Source organism: Aquarana catesbeiana, linkage group LG09 (assembly GCF_042186555.1).
Source record: "Aquarana catesbeiana isolate 2022-GZ linkage group LG09, ASM4218655v1, whole genome shotgun sequence".
In the NCBI taxonomy this organism is placed as follows: domain Eukaryota; kingdom Metazoa; phylum Chordata; class Amphibia; order Anura; family Ranidae; genus Aquarana; species Aquarana catesbeiana.
This window is the reverse complement of record NC_133332.1, coordinates 119322471-119336096: the sequence shown is the minus strand read 5'-3', so window position 1 is coordinate 119336096 and position 13626 is coordinate 119322471. Positions and strand designations below refer to the sequence as shown.

General features: G+C 42.3%; 1 protein-coding gene across 3 annotated transcripts in view; it reads left to right on the top strand.

Annotated features, from left to right (window-relative positions):
* MOSPD1 (motile sperm domain containing 1) overlaps positions 1-13626 on the top strand; it is a 70572-nt gene that overhangs the window by 16474 nt on the left and 40472 nt on the right. For 2 of the 3 annotated variants that reach the window (XM_073599197.1, XM_073599195.1), the window contains exon 2: positions 2778-2812. The exons of the other annotated variant lie outside the window; for it this stretch is intronic. The gene's annotated coding sequence lies outside the window, so the exon portion shown is untranslated. The remainder of the gene's footprint in view (positions 1-2777; positions 2813-13626) is intronic. 3 annotated transcript variants of the gene reach the window in all.

The following is a 13626-nucleotide window of genomic DNA, read 5'->3' as shown; positions in this document are numbered from 1 at the left end:
AGGAGGTGCGGGACCCAGGATGATTGGTGGAGAAGGAGAGGGCCCTGAGTTGGTCAGCAGTGCAGGAGCGGGCCCTTGGGTGGTTTGAGGAGGGGGTCTCTGGGTAGTCCCATGTTAGTAGGAGAGGGCCTTGGGGTGGTTGGTGGAGTACGAGGGTCTCCAAGGTGGTTGTTGGAGGAGGAGAGGGTCCCCAGGTGGTTGTTGGAAGAGGTAGGGGTGAACTGTTTAGGGGGGCAATTGCCCCCTGAGCCACTCTGATGCCCCATAAAAGTGGACGCGCCAATGTTACCTGCTCAGCCTCTGCTTGCTAGAGACCCGCCCCCGCCCCTCTAGTGAAGCCAGAGCCGGTTGCCAGGTAACAGAATGGAGAGGAGTCAGTCCCGCATATCTGACATCAGAGCCGGGCATGGTGGAGCTGAAGTCCTTTGCCCTACACAATGACAGCACCAAGGTGCCCGGGAATGGCGCGGCCAAACTGCTCAGCTTCCCAAAGGGCACCGCTCTGGCCTATGGCAGCCTTCTGGGAATGGCTCTGCTCCCCATCTTTGAGGCCTTGAGGAGTGTCAGCTGTGCCTGGGGTAAGGTGAGGGGGAGCAGGACTCTGACATTATATAGCATATGGACTCTCTGGACATTATTAGTAGTTTTGGTTGGCGTTTTCCCTTTAGATATTTAACCCTGTGTTGTTTTTCCCCCAGCAGTGGGAGACTGAGGAATGACAGCCCACTATACTGGGATTTGTAGTGCCCTTAGTTCCCCGCAGCCTGCCATGCCTCAGTCCCCACAGAGGGCAGTACAAGTCCCAACATAGCGGGCTGTCATTCCTCAGTCCCCCACAAGGGGCACTACAAGTCCCAGCATAGCAGGCTTCCATTCCTCGGTGAGGGATGGCAGCTCAATATACTGGGACTTAGTTTCCTCTGTGGGGCCTGAGGTATGGCAACCTGCTATTCTGGGACTTGTAATGCCCTAGACTGTGGGGGACTGAGGAATCCTCTCCCCCACAAGGGGCACTACAAGTCCCAGCACAGCAGACTGCCATACCTCAGTCCCCACAGAGGGCACTGTGGGGGACTCTGGAAATTCTGATGCAAAGGGGAGCTCTGGTGACCACATAGTTCCCATTTATACCAGAGTCCATATCATTCCCCCTTACATCAGAGTCCCCAACATTCTCCTTACATCAGAATCTGCAGAGTTCTCCCTTACAGTGAAAAGGGGCTCTGCAAGCCCTGATTTAAGGGGGGCTCTGCAAACTCTAATTTAAGAGGGGGACTCTTATGTAAAGAGGTAGTCTGTGGACTCTGATGTAAGGGGAAACACTGGGGATGTAAGGCAGGAATGCTGAGGAGAATATGATTTAAGGGAGAACTCTGTGGACTCTGATGTAAAGGGGAACTCTTATGTAAGGGGGGCACTCTGGTGTAAGGGGGAACATTGTAGCCTCTGATGTAAGGAGGGACTCTGGGAACCATGACCTATAGGGAAATGCTGGGGATTGTGATGTAAGGGGGGACTCTGATGTTAACAGAGGGTTCTTTCTGATTGCTGCACGCTATATGCTGTTTTGCAGGTTAGTTACTCCTGACCCTTGCACTCTATACATTTTGGTTGTACATTACATAGTCCACCGGTTTGGAGGGGGCGCAAATTACTTGCCTTGCCCCGGGTGCTGACAACCCACGATACGCTACTGATTGTCTCCATAGCATGTCTAATGCCGCGTACACACACGGTTGGACTTTCCGGCAGGAAAAGTCAGACGAAATCTTTTCATCGGACATTCCGATCGTGTGTGGGCCTCATGGGACTTTTTTTTTCGAAAATTCTGACGGACCTAGAAATAGAACATGTTTTAAATCTTTCCAACACGGAATCAGTTCCTATCGGGAAAACCGCTCGTCTGTATGCTGTTCCGTCAGACCAAAAACGATGCATGCTCGGAAGCAAGTACGAGACGGCAGCTATTGGCTACTCGCTATTAAACTTCCTTTTTCTATTCCTGTCGTACGTGTTGTATGTCACTGCGTTCTAGACAGTCGGACTTTGGTGTGAGTGTGTGTAGGCAAGGCAGTTTCAGCGGAACTCCGTCGGAAAAACCTTCAGAGTTTATTCCGACGGAAAAAACGGTCATGTGTGCGCGGCATTAGTTGTCATATACGCTGCTCCATTCCTCAGAGACAAATCTTTTTTTTTTTTTTTTTTTTTTTTTTTTTAACAGACTGAGACAAATCTTTAGTCTTCTAAAGTCTGCAGGGAAACAGATATTTCTGGGACTATTTCCAATCCTGAGAAATCTTCTAAAGCCTGCAATGAAACAGACACGGAATTGTCGATTTCCTGGTTTACCTGCAGCTTTCGTTTGTTATTACTGCTGACCTCCACCCATTGCAGGATATGGTAGATGTGAAGGTCAGCAGTTGGAGCTTTTGGGGGGATCCAGGAAACTTTCCCTGTAGATTTTAGCAGATTTCTCTGTATGGTCATAAATTGGTTTAAAAAATGTGGTATAATAACATGGTCGCTTGAAGCCTGATTGGGAATAGGATGAAAATGATTCCTCTAATAATTCAGCCTTGCTGCTATCCAGCTTAAAACAAACATCTTTATGGACTAGACTAGAGTGACTGGTTACACTAGGGAGGACTTGTTTGAATATTGTCTGGCATCAGGAATGTAAGCTCTTCCTAATATCTGCAGAATGATTCACATAGACAGGGATTTTAATAGCCAGAATGCTGCTGATAATTACACTAAGTTCCACTGATATTTTACAGGCTGAATCATGGAATGGAATACAGTGTATTAGCAGGTAAGATCCTCTCCTTCTCTGTTTGCTTTAGGAACTGTGGCTCTATGTGTTGTGGCTTTTTTCAAAATTGAAAGCTTTCATGCTAATGCGCCTTGTTTTCCTGCTTTTGATGTGTACTTCAAATGCGGGCCAGCAGAGTTCCATTGACTTTAAAGCTGAACTCCAGGCACAGCAACATTTTTTAAGGGCTCATTCACATGTACGACCAGGAGGCTGTTTTACCACCCCTGACTGCCCATGCCTGCAAACAGACGTGCAGCCGCTTAAGGCTAAACACATGCACTGGCCCCAGTAAAAATTAAGCAGAATGTTGCTTTTGGCAGGCGTTACCAAATTCTACCCATGCAAGTCTTAGGAGCCGCACTGCGGCCATCCCGCAACTGCATACAGCGCACGCGGTTTCACTGCGGTGATTCAGCGTTTACAGGGTTTAAATCAGGCAGATATGTCGCCACCTGTAAAATGTTCCACCGTGGATCACTTTTCAGAGGGGCAGCAAAGAATGACACATGTGAATGAGCCTTAAAACGTTAGATATACCTTTTTGAAAATATTCCCTTCTTTTCCCTCCTTTGGTCCATGTAAGCTATCAATAAGATCAGAAGGCATCTTTGTCCTCACCAGTCGACCAATCACTGCAGCCTGCTCATATGTGTCGGCCAACTGGTCAACTAACTGCTCCTCTGTGTAGCACTGACACCACCACATCCACAAGGCAAATAGGAACATTGGGATTTAGTTACTAAAACTGAAGCATGCAAAACCTTGTTGAAGCTCTGCGCAAAAATCCAATTAGCTTCCAGGTTTTATTGTCAAAGCTTAAATGAACAAACTGAAGTTGGAAGTTGTACAGAAAAGGAAATTGGTCACTAGTGCTGAGGTCAGTGACAGAACTTAGGAAGTTGGTAGCTGATTGATTACCATGCACAGCTGCACCAGATTCTGAGGGTTCCAGTTTTAATTAAGCTGGCCATATCTGGTTTGCACCTCAGCAAGTTAGGCAGGGACCAGCTGAGATTTGAACCATGTATAAGCAGGCTGATTGTACCTATGTCGATCGATCAATCCAATTTTTCAAGCAATTATTGCCAGCGGCTATAGCTGCTAGCAGTAATCACTGTGTGTTCTCCCAGCAGTGACTCTATTTACTAATTAGGTGACTTCTGAGGACAATTGGTTCCACTAGATTTTAGTTAGGGGTATTAGAGTAATGTGGGCTGAATACAAATGCATGCCACACTTTTCAGATATTTATTTGTAAAAAAAAAAATGAAAACCATCTATGATTTTCCTTACACTTCACAAATATGTGCCACTTTGAATTGGTCTATCACATAAAATCCCAATAAAATACATTTACATTTTTGGCTGTAACATGACAAAATGTGAAAAATTTCAAGGGGTATGAATACTTTTTTCAAGGCACTGTAGTTGCCAGGATACAAACAGCACTGAGCAAGGTAGCAGAAAAGCAGTTTTGTTCCCAGTGGCAGATTTATAAGGGCACAAAAGGGGCTACTGCCCTGGGCTCCCTGACAGAAGGGGACAGCCTCTATATAAAAATAATATAAAACAATATAAAAAAAGTATAAAATAATACTAAACAATAATAATAAAATAATATAAAATCTATAATAGTCAAAACATGACTTTCTTTTGTTAAATGTATCTTGGAAAGTAATATTTGGCCAGCCATCATGTGTAAAAAATTTTACCGGCATATTTTATTGTTTTAACCAGGCCTATTTTTCAGACTTAGTGTTTACAAGTAAAAATCATATTTTTCTGCTAGAAAATTACTTAGAGCCCCCAAACATTATATATATTTTTTTTCGGACACCCTAGAGACTAAAATGGCGGTTGTTGCAATACTTTTTGTCACACCGTATTTGCGCAGCGGTCTTACAAGCGCAATTTTTTTTGGAAAAAATACACTTTTTTGACTTAAAAATTAAGACACCAGTAAAGTTAGCCCAATTTTTTTTATATTGTGAAAGATAATTTTACACTGAGTAAATTAATACCCAACATGTCATGCTTCAAAATTGCGCCTACTCGTGGAATGGTGACAAACTTTTACCCTTAAAAATCTCCATAGGCGACGTTTAAAAATCCCTACAGGTTACCAGTTTTAAGTTACAGAGGAGGTCTTGTACTAGAATTTTTGCTTTTGCTCTAACGATCGCGGCGATACCTCACATGTGTGGTTTGAACACCGTTTTCATATGCGGGCGTGACTTACGTATGTACACATCCCTTGTAATAGAAAAAAAGCATGACAGGGCCTCTTAAATGTGAGATCTGGGATCAAAAAAGACCTCAGATCTCATATTTACACTAAAATGCAATTAAAAAAAAAAAATCTTTTTTTTTTTTTTTTTTTGCAACAAAAAAATTTCCCCTTTAACACTGGAGGGCGAAAGCGATGTTTGACATCCACCAGCCTGTAAGGGCTAGCGACGGCTCCAGTAAGCGGCAGAGACAACCAGAGTGCTGTGGGAGGGGCCCTATCCCACCCCCAATAAAAGTGATCTCACGGCGAATCCGCTGCAGAGACCACTTTTATCTGAAAGAGGACCGTCCGCTCTTGAAGAGGGTACCGAGGTTATGGCAGCTAGCTACTGCCATAACAACGGTATTCCTCTTCAAACAGCCGACGTACAATGACGGCGGGCGGTCCTTAAGTAGTTAAACTTATTTTCGCAGCTCCAGCAAATCACACATAGGGAGCTATGACTATGTGTGTGTTTACGGATGACCTCAGAATGACATTGTGTCAGCAATTTTAAAAATGAGTGACTGTCATAGACAATGTAAACCAACTCTGTGTATGAGGGGCCCTAAGAACATGAAGTGCTCCAGACCCCCCAAATTCTCACATTGTGAAGGAAATACAGAGAGGAAGGGGAAGGTAATCAGGGACTCAAGGAGCTATCCTTCTGCTTTTACCTCCGTGTAGAAGAAAACAAACAGCGGGTCGCTGAGGTCAGTATCAAATAAAAATCACTTTATTAAAATAAGCAGCACACTTACATTGAAGTTAGCATGAAAGAGCATGGATAGGGAACACATGAGACCAAGCAGCTGTGATCAGTGTGAGGCTGTAGGCATCACTGAGCAAACAGAGACCAAGGATGCATGCATTTGAAAAAGAGGGCAAAGTCCTGGCAATGTGTCATGCACACCCCCTCTCACAACATCCACCAGGAATTTTGACAGCTGTCATCCTCGTGTGCAGCCTAGAATGCCGCTGTTAATATCCATACTTTGAGCTGGCTGGCTCCCTGTCATCCTCTGTATCTGTTTGCTCAGTGGTGCCTACAGCCACTGATCACAGCTGCTTGGTCTCAGGTGTTCCCTATCCATGCTGATTCATGCTAACCTCAATGTAAGTGTGCTGCTTATTTTAATAAAGTGATTTTGTTTTATACTGACCTGCGTGCCCTGCAGTTCGTTTTCCTCTTTAAGCTTTACATTTACATGCCATTTGCACTGAATTTTTGAATTGCCCAGTTATGTAACAGGTCACTAAAATTTGATCATATATTTACAGAACTTTAAAAAGACTATAGATTTGATTTTGTATATCCATATCTTCCTACGGAAGACTAATATTAATGAAACACTGAATAGGAGGAAACTTTGTCATATTTGTAAGCTAATTTTACCTCCTGATCCACTTTTATGCTTGTCCCCAGGTAGCTTAAAGAATCAGGTATTTGGTGGAAAATTAGTCTTACTAAAACTGTAGAGCTGACACTTGCAGAAGAATATTTTCCAAAGTCTTAAAATAAACCTGTCACTGTAGTAAACGCAGGCATCTACTTTTTTGGTACCTTCCAGGGTAAGTTGGGGATTTCAATTTGCAAATACTAACTCTTAGCTTGGGAGATTAGTGCCCAATTTCCCCTGCAGAGCAAGACTTAAAGCCCTTTCACACTGGGGCGTTAGGGGGGCGTCGGCGGTAAAGCGCCGCTATTTTTAGCAGCTCTTTACTGTAGTTTTTGCGGTGCTTTTCAGACGCTAACAACCGAAAAAGGGTTAAAAGCGCACGCAAGGACTTTTTTTAGCGTCCTGCCAGCACACCGCTCCAGTGTGAAAGCCCTTGGGCTTTTACACTGGAGCGAGAGAAGTGCTTTACAGACGCTATTTTTAGCACTATAGCACCTGTAAAGCGCCTCAGTGTGAATGAAATAAAATAAAAAAGTAGTCTTCAGATAATCTAATGTGCACTGCTTCTTTTCTGAGGATCCTGTGAGCAGCACACAGCTACCCGCTACAGTTAAATTAGGGTCAATTCACCTGGCCCCTATTCACTTCACACAGAGGCTCTCTGTGTATCTAAACCATAAAACAAACTTTTAAAATGGACACCCCCCCTTCACTAAAGAAAATCACATCATAATGCAACTCTTCATACTGATATGAAATCATCTTACATTCATTAGTTATACAAACAATTTTAGCTTTTACTGTTTTACAATTAAGCCCTCATGCACACAGGCTGTTAAAAAAACGTTATGAAAACGCCAGTATCTTTGCAGTGATTTTTTTTAACTTTTTTCAGCGTTTTTCAGCGTTTTTGCAATAGCGTTTTTGAGCGTTTTTTAGCGTTTTTCAGCGTTTTTCCGCGTTAGCGTTTTTGAGCGTTTTTTTTTTTTTTTTTCAAATTTTTTTTTTTTTTTTTTTTTTTTCAATGGATCAAAAACGCTAAAAAACGTTGGTGAATGACGTTTTTGAGCGTTTTTGAGCGTTTTTCAGCGTTAGAGCGTTTTTACAGCTGAAAAACGTCTCTCAGAACCCACTGGTCCTGGGTTTTTTTTACAGCTTAAAAACGCCTATGCCACTTGCAGCTCAAAAACGCCTAGGTGGGCATGAAGCCATAGACTAACATAGACAGGCCTTTTTAAGCTGCAAAAAAAGCTCAAAAAAGCAGCTGTAAAAACGTCCGTGTGCATGAGGACTTACTGTTTTACAATTACTGTGTTCTACTTTCTGTTTTTAGGCACTGGTGATGTAACCAGGGCCTCACAAGTGCATCCTGGGAAGGCTACATCACCAGTGCCTTCCCCCTCAGATGTGCACTGTCACATGTTCTAGGAGGCAGGCCCAGCGTTTCAGAAAGTAAGGAAGATAGATTTATCTGTTTTTAGTGAAAATGGCCACTGTGATATAAACAGGGAAGTGTGCAAAGAACAAGAAGCCCGCAATTATCTATAGGTATGTATCTGTTTGTAAATTGCATTACTACACATTTCTAAGGGTGCCCTTGTAATTTTAACCACTTCCCCTCTGGAGCAATTTTTTCATTTTTCACACACGTTAAAATCAGCATTTTTGACTATAGAATGACGTAAAACCCTGAGAACATTATATATTTTCTGAGCGCAGAGGTCTTGGAGAATGAAAAGATGCCACTTGCAGTTTTTTATGTTGCATATTTACATATGTTTATTAAATCTAGATTTTCAGATAAACATGCATTAAATGAATTTTAAAGCCCAGAAACAGAATTTAGTCTCCATTTTTTTGTGCAAACTAAAATATGAGGTTGTGTTGAGCAAATAGATACCAAATATGTTAATCCTTAATACTGCATGTCCCCGAAAATGGCAAAAAAATACAATACTAAAATTATCAATAGGTGAGACTTTAAATGCCTTAAAACAGCTGAACAGTTTAGAGTTGACCGTAAATGAGGGACCTAGAATTATTGCCCTCACTTTGGTATGCGCGGTGATATTCCACATGTGTAGAGCAATCATTTGCGTTCGTGTGTGTGTGCAGGTCCATGGGTGCTTTTAATTTTTTTTTCACATAATTTCATTGCTATCATAAGGGGGATAACAAACCACCTATATAAAAGCATTGGACAGGTGACCTGTACTCTTTCTAGAGACATCAGGGGCATTATAGAACCCTGATGTCTCCCCTGCCCACTGATGCAGTTAAACAAGCACAGACTGTGCTTGATCAGCTGTGCACCCAGCTTTCAAGCCATGATTCTGACAGCTGTGAATTCAGAAGCACTCAGAGCATTCCCGTAAGCAATCAGCAAATTCTATAGCACTATATCACTTTGAACAAGTGCTGGGAGGTGGCAATACAAAACAGAAATAATCTCAGAGCTGCTACTGCAGCCATGAGCATGTTTCAATGTGTTCGAATTTTGATCGACTAGGTACTATAAAATGATAGATAAGATAAGGGTGAAGTTCCCTGTTAACTCTTTTGGATGCCGGCCCTTGCGCTTTAAAACTCGGGTAACCAGACCATTTTTGCATTTTTTTTTTTACATTGTTTGTTTTTTTAATTTTCACTTACAGCTTTCAGGGTTTGTAAAATACCCTCCAAACCGTACATTTTCTGAAAGCACATGACCTGCAGAATAAAAAGAAGGTACTACTGATTTTTTTAGTTGCACAGATGTTTATCAAAACAATAATTTTCTCTAAAAATACACTAAAATTATTATTAGCACACACAAACACAACATAACTTACAAAATTCCTGCTAAATTTCTACTAAGGCCTCGTTCACATGGGGCGTACTAAAGCATACGCCCATGTAGGGCTGTGTTTACCCACATGGCATATACAGGAAGTGCTGCCAGGGAATTGGTGCTGCATGGGAGGGGGGGCATTCCAGGAGAGGGATCTATTTGGAGAGTTTAATTCTCCTGAGGCTTCCCTACAGTAGCTGAAGCTGGCAGAAGGGAGAGGAGGAGGAGTTGGCAGTGCTGCAACAGGGGCATAGAGGGATCGGTACTGTGGGTGGGAAATTGGAGCCTTGGGGCAGATAAGCGTGGCAGAGGTGGTGCAAGGGGAAGACACAGTGGCAGGAGAACCTGAAGCTGCAAAAGCAGAAGAGGTAGAGCAGAGCAGCGGGGAAGGGGAGGTTGGGCTGTTGGGAGGCCACATTTTAGGTGAATAGCTGCGATAAGCGGCTGGTCAGCTGCTCATCACAGATATTATTTTATTCAGCAGAGTCTGCTGAACTGTTTTGCTATAAGTTCATGGTCACTTGATCATGAGCTCATAGCAGCAGATGGTACACCAGCGACGTAGAACTTACTGAGTTGGTCAGCAGCAAACAGTTCTGTGCTGCCGTAGGTTATATATGCTGGGTTAATTTATTGCAGCTTACCTTTTCTTAGGGTTTCTTTTGCCGAGTGGGCAACCTCCTTTGTTCACAATGCAGCAGTGCAGCGGCTTGGCTCAGGACTCAGAAGCTAATGGAGATCTCGGTAGTAGTAGTGTCGCTACAGTGATTTCCAGGGGGATCCCACAAGTATGTTATATGCAGGGATACATTGGTTCAAGCTGAACCAATGTAACTATAAAAATAGCTATACCTGGAATTCTTCTATAAAACTTTCCAAAAAACTTTCACTCCTGTACTGCTCCATCCAGCTGGGCGGATTGAAGGAAAGGTACGAGCCACCAGGGCCAAAGTTACGAGCCACCAGAGTTGCAGCATACACAGGGCTAAAAGGTCTCCCCATGTAACAGCACGGATTGGACCCGCACATGAAGTGAGTCATATGACCCTCCATACCCAGAGGTACTGGGTTTTTACCTTGGCTCTTGGCATTGAACAGTGTGCCGGGAGGGGTTGGGGGGATGGGAAGGGCATCAGCCTAAAGCAAACCTACTTCTTTGGAATTTGTAGACTTTTTGTGTCAGGCCTAGCCAGAAGTTCATCTTTTCTGATGTCTGTAGCTCTGTTTACTTCTGTCCCTTGGGACAGATAGAGTGGGGAAATCCCTCAGACAAGAACCAATCATGTGATTTGACTTGACTGCTGCTGGGATAGAAAATTAGGAAAATCTCCCTGTTCAAACCAGAAAAGCGTAATTTGCAAATCTGATAAAAGGATGTTTTATTTAGTCAATTTACATCTCAATTAATCTATCTGAAAATACCTGTCACTTTTTTGAAGAGTAAGGACCCTTATCCTGGTGTGCTAGCTTTGTGAATTAAAAGTTAAGAAAAAAACAAAACAAAAGCATTTTAGTAAGTCTTCCACTTCACAGTACACATCAGTACCCTATGGGGTAGTGCAGGCAAGTTATTGTTGGCCAGATATTGAGCTGGGTCTCAATTCTCCAGTGAGAATTCCCTCCCTTTCCCGAGGGAAAAAAATCTGTTGGCGGTTTGCTGTCTGCCTTGTCTGCTGCTTTGTCATTAGTTCGGCTCCCAGGGGACACTGCCATATACATGGTGACATTCTTGGGTTTGGAATTAGAGGAATCCCTTCTTTCCTATTTTTTTTATGGATGTAAAACAATGCAAGTTCATATTAAGTGACTCAATGTAATCTGCTGGTGATAATTATTCACTGCTAGCCTGTCTCAGAATTATTTTAATTAGGTTTACTGCCAGGATATTTTCAGAATGTGCCTAAAACAATGGAGGCATCTGCTTAAAAAAAAATACTATTTTCCAGAAGCTTATAAGAGAACAGCTGACATAACATGACACGCAGGTCCTCTGAACAATACAGCTGCAGCAGAGTATTAGGACATCCTTGTAAACCTAGAAAGAGTACAATATACTTATTTATATGGCAGTACAGTGACAACAGAATAACGGCCAGGTTTATATAATAGAATCCTCCATCACATCACCCCTCATTGTGTATACAGCCATTCTACCAGCACAGAGCAGAATCAGAATATAATACATAAGCTATCACCAGTCTATTTCTTATTCATGTATTTATTTCCATCTACTTTTGTAAGTCTCGGTAGTCTGTGGTTATATTGTGTTGTACTGCAGTATGTTACATTTAGATGCCCAGAGCAAACCTAAACTGTAGGTACCTGTGACCTCTTTCCCCACTTACGCTCCAAGCTTATAATCACCCAAATATTTGGTGACTCTCTCACTAAAATGAATCTGTGCAATAAAGGTCTCCCTGCAGAGAAGACATTGAATAGTCATCTCTTCTGCTGCCTGCACCACTGATCTCTGCAGTAGTGAAATGAAACCACCATCTGAAGATCCTGCGGACTCTGACACAAGTGTTACTAAACCCACAACAGTAAAATCAGTCTGTATATGCAGTAAAGCATGTTTGTTACACTAACTGTGGAACCTAAGGGGTTAATCCTCTGCATTGTGTAAAAAGACTGTTTGATCCTGTCTTCTCTGATCCTCCCCTTCTTCCACTGTCCCCAATCCATCACCGGATAGAACAAAGCCTTTGGGGTCACTCTGCACATGCTCAGTTTGATGTGTATTGGTAGAGAGTTTTTTTTTTTCATGAGAGGGTGCATGTGATCAGCACAGGGCCAATCAGCGCTGCCCAGAGGGTCAGGGGTCCTGCAGCCTCATAGAACAGTCAGAGTAGAATGAACAATCCTCCTACGAGCTTTAACCAGACACTTATAGAAGTCTCAAGACTGCTATATACTGCTGATGAGAAAAGGTATTTAACAGTTTATATTTACTAAAATAATTGCATTTCCCTGTTCTGTGTACAGGTTTACAGGAATGCAGGTTTAGTAACACTCTAAGGAAGCATCTGGTTCCTCTTCTCCTACCCCCCTACATTAACTGGTTTGATCCACTGATCCCTTTGCTACTATTGTCTGCTGTATGGATGTAGGGGCTGGCAGAAGGAACCACAGTGTGCACCGAGGAATTGGACACTCCCAGAAGTTAATGTTTATTACACAGATACATTTTAGTGACAGATTTGGTTAACCAGTTCCTCCCTATAATCTGCCCTTTAATGAATACCTAACCTAACAATGAAACCCTTTTAGTACACCTGCCATAAGAGAAATATGGAGGCTGTCATTACACACTTCCTTCTACAATGAATGAATGAATGGAAGGTCTTTCAAGGTGTCCAGGCTTTAAAAATACATTACCTTTTAAAAATCATTTAAATTATAATCTGGTTTCAGTCTGGCACTGCTATTTGCTAGCTGATGGGGGTGATGATCCTTCTGTGCTTCCATATAAGGAGCTTTGCTTAAGTGGGGAGAGATATTCCACTTTTATTGAAAAAATATTTTTAAAGAAATTCATCTCTTTGATGCTACAGTCACAGAATTCCGTACACCAACCGGTAGTGAGTATAGGATTACGGCCTGCAGACAGAAACAATTTGAGGCCAGGATTGCTCGTGTCATTAAACCCTGACTCCAAACTTTTATTTTTTGTTTTGGATGGTATGGGTAAGAATTAGAACCTGTCTTAGGTTCCTATTGGGAAGATTTTCTCTCATTTCCTGTTGTACGGAAAAAAGTGATGGGAAATCTTTTTACTGGGACAGAGACAACAATAAAACAAATTTAGATTACCTGGAAAAATATGTTGCTTTATGTCTCCCATCAACTATATTATTGTTGATGCTGATGGTGCATTGGTAACATTGTGTTGTGTTTATGCACTTACATAAAATATGATAACATTTATTAAAGAATTGAATCATTCTTTGTATTTCATGAAGCTGCTTTATTACCACTGTATATAAAGTGTAGAGAATAAGGTACGCTTTTACACTAATGTGTATTACATTAAATCTGAACTCCGAGCACAAAGCTAAATGCACAGTTGAGATACATACCTGTAAAATGTTTACCAAAGAATTTGTAATTCTGTCCAGCCATGTGATACGGTCACCTCTGCCAGAGACAACTTCCAGGTCAGGGACTTCATATACTATGATTAAGCACTGTTTGTAGTGTGAAACGCGTCAGTTTTCCTGCACTTCCTGCTGTGGCATTTATTTTTGTTGATTTTATTCAGTAAAGGTGAATATTATTTTGAGTGCGGCTCCCCAGGACTTTTCTCATAACT